Raw genomic sequence first — 8515 nt, forward strand, 5'->3', positions numbered from 1 at the left:
AGTTACCTACAAAGGAGTTCCCCTAAGACTATCAGCTGATTTCTCAAAAGAAACTTTACAGACAAGAAGGAGTTGGAAATAAGTATTTCAAGTCACAAAAGACAAGGACCTACATCCAAGATTACTGTGTCTAGCAAAGTTATCATTTAGAATGAAAGAGCAGATAAAGAACTTCCCAGATAAGGTAAAATTAAAGTAGTTCATCTGCCAAGCCCTTATTATATGAAATGTTAAAAGGACCTATCTAAGAAATAGAAGATCAAAAACTAATAGCAGTAAAATGACAATAAACTCACAACTATCAACAACTAAACTTAAAAAACAAAAACTGAGCAAAAGACTAATACAGCAACAGAATTACACAAACAGAGATTATATGGAGGGTTATCAGTGGAGATGGGAGGAGGAAAAAGGGGTGGAAAATGTACAGGGAATAAGAAACATTATTGGTAGGCATAAAATAGATAGGGGGAAGTTAAGAATGGTAAAGGAAATAGAGAAGTCAAAGAACTTATATGTACAACCCATGGACATGAACTGAGGGGTTGGGGAATGCTGGAGGGCAGGGGTGCTAGGCAAAGGTGGGGATAATGGGGAGGAAAGAATTGGGACAACTGTAATAGCATAATCAATAAAATAAAATAAATAAAAGAGTACATGTTCTCATGAAAATAAGCTTTTTTTACAAACTGTCCTGTGACATTTTTTTCTTTTTTGGATACAATATAGTTGCTTATATAAAGAATTATAAAATATGTATTTTGTATATATTTTCATATGAAATACTCTGTAGGAGAAAAAAATAAGTTCAAGTGACCTTATCATAGTGAAGTTTATGAAATTATGATAATAGCACTTGATAGTATAATAACATATATTGACATTTAATTTTTAAAGTACAAGGATATGAGCACTTGCATAAAGATGTGTGGAAATTCTAATGCAGAGAAATGAAGATCTTTTATTTCATTGCCCAAACAGGTCAGATTAAGTTATATTAAAAATAAATATTATATAATAAAAGTAAATTACAAAGTTTTGGTAGAAAAGTTTCTGAACTTGCTAATTAAAGACAGTTTTTCTCTTCAGTCTTATAAAGAATCTGCCATGTTAGTGTTTTCTTCTGAAATTTATCTAAGTTTCTCAAAATTCAAGATAATTTTATTTATAACTCTCTTTATAGTTAGTTTCTAAAATTTGCTATTATGTTTCATTAATTTGTTTTTCAGGTAATGATTAATGCTTACTTTTTACTTATTCAAATACACTTTAATTTAAGTCCATTAAATTTATTTTCATCTCTAGGTACCCATTTCTCACAACTATGAACTATTTATCTCATGGTTTCAACTAACTTTGTCATCAGTCAGAAGCAAATCATATATTACATTCTTATATGAACTATGCACCACCTTAAAGAAATCTTTGACACACTTTTTGGCTTTTTAAAGTAATGTTATCATTAAGGAACTTCTGAGGTTATTAACTACACGTTTGACCTTGTTTTCTTCCTTAGGCTTCAGTCAGTCTCAGTATTCAGGGTGTCTCTGACATTCTGCAAGGTTGACAAAAAATAAACATGCTTCATGTTCTCTTGTTAGTGAACTGAAAGAGAAGTTACTACATTTCAGGTGTTCTCATGTACTAAGGCTAGCTACACAATATTTATTAAATAATAAATATGTAACATAATGATGTTTGGGATGATGATTGACCTCATGTGCAATGATGTTCTCATAAGATTATAATGGAACTGAAAAATTCCTATTGCCTAGTAAAGTCACAGCCATAATTATGTCATAGCACAACATATTATGTGTGTGTTTCTGGTAATGTTGGTACTGATAGCACATACAACTATGTGAAATGCAAAATAATTGATAATGATAAGTAAATGACTATGTTACTACTTTATGTATTTAATATATTATACTTCTGTCATTGTTTTAGAGTGTAGTTTTTCTACTTATTAAAAAGTTTTCTGTAAAATAGTATGTTGTTTTATGCTAGCAGTGATCTTGTAAATCTACTGTTTATAGCATCTATTGATTTTTCTTGTGTTTCATTTAATCTCATGTTGGTTTTTCATCATTGCCCATAAGTGTACAATAGCCACTTCTAATGTTGCCAGTAAGAGACTGCGTTGAGTGGTCTGGAAATATAATTAAAGTTATTAAGAATTCCAAAGGTGGAAAATCACTGATTGTTATTGCTGAATTCCACTATAGCTAAGATCTTGAAGAACAGGAACAATGTTACAGAAACTGTTAAAGTAACTGCTTAATTGAAAGCAACAAGACTAACCAAAATTTGAGAAAATATCCAACATGGAGAAACTTCTGTTACCTTGATCGAAGACAAGACTCAGAAGCATATCCCCCGTAGCACCATAATGATCACAAACAAAGCAGAGTTTGTTTGCAATGTTGAAAGAAAAGACCACTCCCAACTACAATGTTGAATTTACTACTAGCTTGGGCTGGAGGGGGGGGGGTTAACAATTCAAGAATCATTATTCATCACATAATTGGTAGCAAATCTCTAAGTGCTGATATGAAGGCAGCTGAATAATTTGTTTGGAAACTCTAGATAAGCTGATTATGGAGGAAAAATTATTTGACAAAGCAAATATTCAATATGCATGAAAATCCCTTATTCTGGAAATGGATGCCTAAAAAGGACTGCCATCCATAAGGAGACAGAGTTAATGCCAAGTTTCAAGGTTTTTTGTTTGTTTGTTTGTTTGTTTTAAGACAGGGTAACAGTTTTGTTTTGGGGCAATGTTACAGGCTACAATTGAAACCCTTTGTGACCTGGCACAGTGAGAATCCCAGGGTCTTCAAGCGTATCAATAAGCACACATTGCCAAAGTACTACTGAAACAATAAGAAGTTGCATGTGACTGAGCTCTTCTTCCAAGATACCCTCCCGAATTGCTATTCCAGTGAAATGGAGAAATGCTGTTTGGAGAATAACATACTTTTCAAGATTTTGTTTGTTGTTGATAATGCTCCTGGACATCTCCTTTGTTTGGTGATCTTTATACCAATATTAAAATAATATTTCTCTCTCCAAATACCACTTCTTTGATCAAACCAATGGAGCAAGCATTTATAGCAGCTTTTAATGTTCACTGCCTTAGGAAGACTTTTTCCCAGGCAATTATTCTAACTGAGGAAGATGCTAATGTAATTCTGAATGGATGACTACATAGGTGACTGCATCAAGAACTGCTTGGGCTTGGGATGATGTCACCAAATAGTGCATGAATGGAATCTGAAGAAGACATCAGTAGGTTCCTTTATGTCTTCAAAAGATTTGCCAAGTGTGAAGAGGTTGAAATAATCCACAAGACTGTGGTTGAGATGACAAACTTTAATCTGGGTGTTGATGAGGATGGCATTGAAGAACTTCTGGAGTTGGTTCCTGAGGAATTGACTTATGAGGGGCTGTTGGAACTGGAACATGAAAGCATAGCTGAATAAAAGGCAAGACCAAAGGCAAATTCCTTGAGAAGAAAAAGAAGAATCTCCAAGAAAATTTCACAGTAAAGGTTGTAACAGATGCTTTCACAGATCTACCTTTCAACAAGCTACTTAAAAGTTTGAAAAAATGGACTCTGATATTAAAAGGATTTCATTAATAGAGAGGAATGTTCTTGGTACATTATGTACTTACAAGCAAATATATGATGGAAAAGCAAAACAAACCAACCAAACCATCATGGGCATATGATGCCCTCTGAAAAAGAGTGACACCGCCTCAGTGAAATCCTTCACTGAGGATGTTTTCCAGGAGAAGGCATTGTTAGTATAAGAGATGGCTCCATGTGTGGTATTGCCTCTGAAGACCTTCCAGTGGGAAAAATGTGTATGTAGAGGAGAGTGATATTGATGATCCTGCCTTTGTGTAGTACTAGTCAGATGTGGGTGTTTGTGTCTTAGTTTTTTAAACAAAAAGTTTAAATAATTAAAAATTAAAATAGCCCTGGCTGGTGTAGCTCAGTGGATTGAGCATGGGCCTGTGAAGAAAAGGGTTGCAGGTTCGATTCCCAGTCAGGGCACATGCCTGGGTTGTGGGCCAGGTCCCCAGTGGGGGACACATGAGAGGCAACCACACATTGATATTTCTCTCCTACTCTTTCTCCTTCCCATCCCCTCTCTCTAAAAATAAAAAGTAAAATATTAAAAAAATAAAAATATAAAGCTTATAGAATAAGGATATAAAAAAGAAAATAGTTTTATACAGTTGTGTTTGTGTTTTAAGCTATTATTTAAAAAAGTATTTCATAAAAAATATTTTTAAAAAACCCCTGGCTGGTGTAGCTCGGTGGATTGAGAGTGGGCCTGTCAACCAGAGGATCATGGTTTGATTCCCAGTCAGGGCACATGCCTGGGTTGCAGGCCAGTTCCCAGCAGGGGACACATGAGAGGCAACCATACATTGATATTTCTCTCCCTTTCTCTGTCCCTTTCCCTCTCTCTAAAAATAAATAAATAAAATTTCAAAATGTTTTTAAAAAGTATTTCAGTTAAAAACACAAAGTTTATAAAAAATAAAAATCAGTAAGCTCAAGTTAATTTATAATTGCAAAAAGAAAAATATTTTTAAGAATATAGTGTAGCCTAAGTATACAGTGATTATAAAGTCTATAGTAGTGTACATTAATGTCCTAGGCCTTCACATTCACTCATTGCTTATTCAACTGACTCACCTACAGCAACTTCCAGTCCAGCAGTCTCCATTCATGGTACCTAATATAGGTGTGCCATTTTTTATTTTTAAATATGTTTAGGTGCATGGATACTTGCCACTCTGTTACAGTTGATTACAGTGTTTAGTACAGTAACCCGATGTACTGGAATGTAGCCTCTAAGCAGTAGACCATACAATATAGCCCAGGTGTGTACTATATCTAGGTTTGTGTAAGTACAGTCTATGATGTTTGCACAAGGACAAAATCACTTAATGATGCATTTCTCATAACATATTATTGTCATTAAGTGGCACATGATTGTAATTTTGTATTCTTAGTGTTCTAGTGGTCTTATATTTTACATTTGTTTTTCTTCATTGTTATGGTCTACATATTTCTCTCAAATATTTTAAAGTCTCTTCCTCTATCTAGAACTGCTCTGGACTCCAACCATGTATCTCCTTTGAGATTTTGGTTTTGGTTTTAAATTTGACTTCAGAAAATTGTGTTAAGAAATGTTTTCTTGAAATGAGATCATTACCCTGAGGTTCTGAAAAGCCTGAGTTCCTATTATAGAGTATTCTAGATACTTGGCAGAATGACATTCTAGATATTTGGCAAGATGACAAACCACAAATAAGAGGAACTTGTTAGAAGAAGTGCATTTAGTGAGTAAGTTTCTGGACTCATCCATGATTTCTTTATACTTTACCTTTTCTCTGGTCATCCCTTGTCCCTGCTTTGCCTTTACACTTAATTCTACTTTAAAAATATTCTATTGTCTATTTATATTACAAGTTTTGGGACAGTGTGTGTTCTTTTGGCCTTAGTGTCTGGTCGCTCAGCACTGCACCCTGGGTTTCACATGGTGGTGGTGGTGGTGATGATGATGATGATAATAATAGCTGACATTTATTTAGTCCCAGGTACTCTTCTAAGTGATTCACTAACATTAATTAATACTCACAATCTATTAGTTTGATCCTTGTGAGGCAGTAACCATTATTGTCCTGATTTTCCACACTGAGTGGAGTCCAGAATGGTTCAACAATTTGCCCAACATTGGCTCTACAGCTTGTATGTGGCAGAGCTCAGATTTGAACTTAGGCAGACTAGGTCCAAAGCCCTCCACTCACAAATTGCTCAGGACTGTTAAATAGACACTCTTCTCTCATGGTTCTATTTGTGACCCAAACCATATTGTATGTTTAAGCATAAAGATTTTAAAGAGTTTAATCATGCAGTTTGTCACTCTGTGCACTAAATGTTTAGAAACTAGTTAGTCTAAATGAGTTGACTTCTAAATTTATAGAATATATTTCAAAATAAATCTTTTTTTTCAAGTGGAAAAGCATGGACCAAGGTATGAAAATTTTAGTTAAGTACAAATATATTAAATCTGTTTAAGAAATTGGAAGAGGTCCCTGGCCTGCCAGACACCTCTGTCAGGTGCCCACCCCCTCCACCCATGTTTGGTGTGGCAGCAAAGATACCCCACCATCCAAACCTGCTGAATCATGTGACCAGACAATGCCAACATGACTGGCAATATCCACAGAAGAACCATTCAAAGATGATTAAGGAAGCGGCAGGACGGGGTGAGGGAGTGGTCATTAGCACCTGGCACTGTAACAGCCAGAACCCAGAGAATTGCATGGAGACCCTGTACCAGGTCCCACCCACCAACTTTCTGTCACTTTTTTGCTTTGGTGAGGTGGTACATGTCAGCTCAGAAATCACCTACACTATCAAGCATGCATTGTAAGTACAGATCAAGTTTTATATGAAAACATCCTCACAGTTTTAAAAAAGTTGATCAATAAGATTACTCTGTGGCATGTGCCCCTGTCAGTGAGGGGCATGGACATGGTCCCAGATGTGCATCCAATTGTGTACTCCAGACAGGTGCAGGAGCAGCAGGGCCTCAAGCTGTAGGAAGCCCAGAAATTAGAGCACTTGGAGACTAAGTGAAACAATGGGGACATTGTCCAGCTAGTCCTGAACCCAGAGCCGAATATGGTCCACTATAGCCCAGTGCAGCTTTGACCCACCTGGGGCCTCTGAATTGTATGCTATGTGGTTTTGTGATGGAGGTGTCACCATGGAACTCATGGAGGAGGTAGCCAGGATCCTGGTGGCACATCAGTGTAAAACCAACATTACCATGGCTTCTGTGGATGCCATTAACTTTCACAAGATCAGAAAAGGTTATATTGTCACCATTTGGGGGCTCATAGCCTGCAGAAGCAATAAATCCGTGGAGATTGATGTTCTGGTAGACAACTTAGAAGACTACAGGGTAGCGAGTGCCTTCTTCACCTACATGTTTTTTGGCTTGGAGGACAAGTTGCTGCCCCAGCTTATGCCCGGGACCCAGGGCTAGTAGAAGCACTTGGAGGAAGACAAAGTGTGGAGCCTGTAGATGAATATCAACTGGACTTATAGTGCCAACCTGAGCCTTATAGGTGCTCTCCTTCTGCTACTGGTGCTGAAGCATCCCCAATGTCTAATCACTTAAAGTTACTCTCTTGACCAAAAACCCAGTTCACACTGACAGCTGATGGTGTGTGCATTAGTTATCTCTCATAGTTAACCTGTACTCTCCTCAAAATCTGTACACAAAAGCTTTATTTATATCACTCCAATATAAGTACTACACAGTATTGTCCCCAGTCCCTGAAGATATTTTCTGGAACCCTGGGGAATATTACACATACACTGTAAGGTGTGTAAAGACTCTAGCCTCATATAAATCTTTTTAGCTACAGTGAAAAACAAATTGACAGAATAATTTGTAATTTATGTTTTGGTCAACTGAAAGGGTTTGCTTCATAATTACTTTAAATTTTTATTAAGTTGACCATGCATTCCAAACCTTTATTTTCATTTCAGGTTTAACAATTTTCTTATATAGTAACTATAACAAAGATATGTTAGAAATGAATTCCCAAACCTCAAAAATATACACCTTATAGCTAGACCACCACATTATATACATCCAGGACAGTTCACAGTAAAAATATTATATTATTATTTATATAGAAAGCAGGTGTACATTGGGCCAGACTCGGATAAGGACATATAATCACTATATTTAAAGCAAGTCACTACTGGTTGTTGCTCCAGTAGTTGCTAACAGAACACTGATGTTGTTGAGAGGTAACTTTTATTACTCCATATAACATATATCATGAGAAACTGACCCTAGAGTTCCCACCAGTGGATACTGACTAGTTTAGAGCAATTATGATAATTGCTTGCCATTCCCTTGCCAGAAATTGTTTATCTATGTTCTATTAAATTAAGAAATATTAAATAATGTTAAATAAATTCAGTAAACATATAAATAAATAAATTTGGTGCCTGATTAATTATTTATAGTACCTGAAGCCCTTCCTACTACTTGAGTAAGCAAAATAGTAACTTTCTTTTCTACTTAGTCTTTTTATTTAAATTGTCGTTACTTGGAACTATAAATATGCTAATATACTAATTTTAATCATTATTTGAGTATTTGGACCCTAACCAGGCTTTCACCTTACAGTGACCTCCATTAGCATAATGCAGGATCCACTTAGGGAAGAAGACTGAGGAGCTTGAGGAGGAAGTCAGGGATAGGAATTTATCATACAAATGTTCAGAAAGGTTATTAAAAGAATATAAAATTGTTTCTGTGTACTTAGTCTTCTGAAAATAATTTACAAAACTCAGAGAATTACATACTAGCCATTTACATGTTTACGTTGAGACAGAAATATTCCTAGAAGTTTCTGAGAAGTTATCTTACAGAAGGGATTACTCCACTTTTTTCAGTCCCCA

The 8515-nt window shown here is 35.7% G+C and overlaps 1 pseudogene; it reads left to right on the top strand.

The window, feature by feature from the left end:
* Positions 1-6213: 6213 nt before the first annotated feature.
* Positions 6214-7079, top strand: LOC118994264 (cytosolic acyl coenzyme A thioester hydrolase-like; annotated as a pseudogene).
* Positions 7080-8515: the final 1436 nt, after the last annotated feature.

Source organism: Sturnira hondurensis, unplaced genomic scaffold (genome assembly GCF_014824575.4).
Source record: "Sturnira hondurensis isolate 20B ecotype Veracruz unplaced genomic scaffold, ASM1482457v3 Scaffold0009223, whole genome shotgun sequence".
Classification (NCBI taxonomy): domain Eukaryota; kingdom Metazoa; phylum Chordata; class Mammalia; order Chiroptera; family Phyllostomidae; genus Sturnira; species Sturnira hondurensis.